At 56.8% G+C, this 3,886-nt stretch overlaps 1 pseudogene; it reads right to left on the bottom strand.

Moving 5' to 3' along the window:
• Window positions 1–1,116: 1,116 nt before the first annotated feature.
• LOC147964217 (uncharacterized) lies at window positions 1,117–3,372 on the bottom strand (annotated as a pseudogene).
• Between the last annotated feature and the right edge of the window lie 514 nt (window positions 3,373–3,886).

Raw genomic sequence — 3,886 nt, 5'->3', positions numbered from 1 at the left:
CCTTCTCTCCCACCTCGCGCCGCTCTCTCCCTCTCCTTGCAACCGCCTGAGCACGGCCGTCGCAACGCCACCATCGTTCTCGTAGCCACTATCACCCCCACGCCCAATGGCTGCACCGAAGCTCCGGCGTGGTCGTCCTCGTCATCCACATCCACTGGAGCAAGCCGGATCCCCCTGCATCCCCGGCATCGAGCCATTCCCCACTGCTTCGTCCGCCGTCGATCTGCTCCAAAGATCGCCGCCCCGATGCCTCCCCGGTGTTGGAACCGTAGCCCTCTAGATACCTCTCCTCGCACTCGAACGGAGGTGGAAGAAGAAGAACACAGACACAAGATTTTCCGGCCAGCGCACGAACGCCGCCACGGGCACACGAATGCCCCAATCATTTTCTTCCTTACAGTGACTACATGGCTACACACGGCTCAGATTACAAATATACAATAGTACAGAGGTATTTAAGTCCCCGGCACACTCACACAGGGCACTGCCCACCCCTCCTACTCGCGCGTGCACGACCTGCATGCTCAGCCGGCCGCGCTAACTACGCGCACTACGTCTGCCGCTAGTGCAGCTCTCCTCAACGGCCACCTAGCCTGGTCATGCGGGCTAACAAACCCATGCATGCATGGATTTAACAAACTTGCACTAACACACGAGAGTGCACGCACACACCCTCGCCCGAGCCCACCATGGTCGGACCCGATGCGGCCACCGCACGCACGTACACGCACCACGCCTGACCCGTCCTGAGCCATGTCTTATTGCCTAACATTCTCCCCCCTAAGCCATGATCTCGCCGTCGTCGGAGTTGTTGCAGCTCATGTTATTGTCGTCGTCACGACCGTGACCCAGCCCGCGGACCCGACTCGGCGAATCGACGCCGGTCGCACTGCCACGGACCTGACCTGGCGCACTGACGCCGGTCGCACCGTGCTTCGTCACGACCCGGCGACATACGTCGAGCTCCTTCTCCGCCGGCAACACACGCCTAGCGTCCCTTTGTGCCATGCTCGTCCCGCGCGCACTCGACGCGCCAGACGAGCCCGGCCGCACCAATGTGTCCCGCACGTCCCGCGCGCACCCGACGTGCCCGACGAGCCCGACCGCACCAGACGATCACCGTGCACCGCCTCCGCGTCCGCCATGGCAGCCGCCAGCGATAAAATGCCGGAAGGATGTAGCCGAACTCGAGCACGGACTCGAGCACAATGGTGACATATGCCTCCTCCTGTTAGGGAACGTAGTAATTTCAAAAAAATTCCTACGCACATGCAAGATCATGGTGATGCATAGCAACGAGAGGGGAGAGTGTTGTCCACGTACCCTCGTAGACCGAAAGCGGAAGCGTTAGCACAACACGGTTGATGTAGTCGTACGTCTTCATGATCCGACCGATCCAAGTACCGAACGCATGGCACCTCCGAGTTCAGCACACGTTTAGCTCGATGACGTCCCGCGAACTCCGATCCAGCAGAGCTTCACGGGAGAGTTTCGTCAGCACGACGGCGTGGTGACGGTGATGATGTTGCTACCGACGCAGGGCTTCGCCTAAGCACCGCTACGATATGACCGAGGTGGAATATGGTGGAGGGGGGCACCGCACACGGCTGGGAGAGACCAACTGATCAACTTGTGTGTATAGAGGTGCCCCCCTGCCCCTATATATAAAGAAGCAAGGGGGGAGGCCGGCCGGCCCTCTATGGGCGCGCCAGGAGGAGTCCTCCTCCTAGTAGGAGTAGGACTCCCCTTTCCTACTCCTACTAGGAGGAGGAAATGAAGGAGGAGAAGGAGAAGGAAGGAGAAGGAGGAAAATGAGGAAAGGGGGGCCGGCCCCCTAGTCCAATTCGGTTTGGGCTAGGGGGCCGCGCGCCCTGCCTCCTCTCTTCCACCACTTGGCCCATGAGGCCCATTACTTCTTCCTCGTATTCCCATAACTCTCCGGTACCCTCGAAAATACCCGAATCACTCGGAACCTTTCCGATGTCCGAATATAGTCGTCCAATATATCGATCTTTATGTCTAACCATTTCGAGACTCCTCGTTATGTCCCCGATCTCATCTGGGACTCCGAACTACCTTCGGTACATCAAATCACATAAACTCATAATACAATCATCACCGAAACTTTAAGCGTGCGGACCCTACGGGTTCGAGAACTATGTAGACATGACCGAGACATGTCTCCGGTCAATAACCAATAGCGGAACCTGGATGCTCATATTGGCTCCCACATATTCTACGAAGATCTTTATCGGTCAGACCGCATAACAACATACGTTATTTCCTTTGTCATCGGTATGTTACTTGCCCGAGATTCGATCGTCGGTATCTCAATACGTAGTTCAATCTCGTTACCAGCAAGTCTCTTTACTCGTTCCGTAATACATCATCCTGCAACTAATTTATTAGTTGCAAGGCTTAAGTGATGTGCATTACCGAGAGGGTCCAGAGATACATCTCCGATAATCGGAGTGACAAATCCTAATCTCGAAATACGCCAACCCAACAAGTACCTTCGGAGACACCTGTAGAGCACCTTTATAATCACCCAGTTACGTTGTGACGTTTGATAGCACACAAAGTGTTCCTCCGGTAAACGGGAGTTGCATAAGCTCATAGTCATAGGAACATGTATAAGTTATGAAGAAAGCAATAGCAACAAACTAAACGATCAACTGCTAAGCTAATGGAATGGGTCAAGTCAATCACATCATTCTCCTAATGATGTGATCCCGTTAATCAAATGACAACTCATGTCTGTGGTTAGGAAACATAACCATCTTCGATCAACGAGCTAGTCAAGTAGAGACATACTAGCGACACTCTGTTTGTCTATGTATTCACACATGTACTATGTTTCCGGTTAATACAATTCTAGCATGAATAATAAACATTTATCATGATATAAGGAAATAAATAATAACTTTATTATTGCCTATAGGGCATATTTCCTTCACCTCCCAACGTCAACCGCATGCCCGTACGCGCGCCCGCGGTCCCGTCGCGCCCGACGCGTCCAGTGCGCACCCATAACACGCACCGGTCGCGCCCGGCTCACCGCCGCGGCTTATTGCCCTGCATCGCTGCGGTCTCAACCGCAGCGCAGCACCTCCATGCCGCCACGCGGCGCCATCACTGCCTCTGCGCCACCACGCAGGTCCGCCGCGGCCGCCGCGGCTCCGTGCCACGCGCCTCCACGGTTGTCGCGCCGAGCCGCCGTGACCTCTGCGCCACCACGCAGGTCCTTCGCGATCTCCTCGTCTCCGCGACCACCGTGCTCTTCACGCGCACGACATCACACCGCACAGTCGCGGACTAGCCGCGCGTCGCCGTCGCCACGCGCTCGCCGCGCGCCGCAGCCGATGCCTCCATGTCGGCCGCGCATGCCGCGTCCGCCGCGAATGCCATCGCGCGCCACGGCCGCCCCTCGAACCTTGTGGCTCTGAATACCAATTGTTAGAACCGCAGCCCTCTAGATACCTCTCCTCTCCCTCGAACGGAGGTGGAAGAAGAAGAACACGGACACAAGATTTTCCGGCCGGCGCATGAACGCCGTCACGGGCGCACGAACGCCCCAATCATTTTCTTCCTTACAGTGGCTACATGGCTACACACGGCTCAGATTACAATATACAGCAGTACATAGGTATTTAAGTCCCCGACACACCCACACAGGGCACTGCCCACCCCTCGCTCCCCCGACCCCCTCCCCGAGCTCCGCTGTGAGCACCCGCACCCTTCTCCTTTCTGTACGAGCTCAAGATTCGAGCTGGAGCTGACGCTAGCCGCCTCCGAGCTCCGCCGTCGCCCTGTAACAGCCGTCCGTCGAACTCTGCCTGCCCCTGCGCCTCGTCGTACGCGCAAGCGCGCGCCGTGCCGTGCGTTG

This window comes from Triticum urartu, chromosome 6A (genome assembly GCF_056163025.1).
Source record: "Triticum urartu cultivar PI428250 chromosome 6A, HENAU_Tu73, whole genome shotgun sequence".
NCBI classification, from domain to species: Eukaryota; Viridiplantae; Streptophyta; class Magnoliopsida; order Poales; family Poaceae; genus Triticum; species Triticum urartu.
This window is presented reverse-complemented; position numbering and strand designations above follow the sequence as displayed.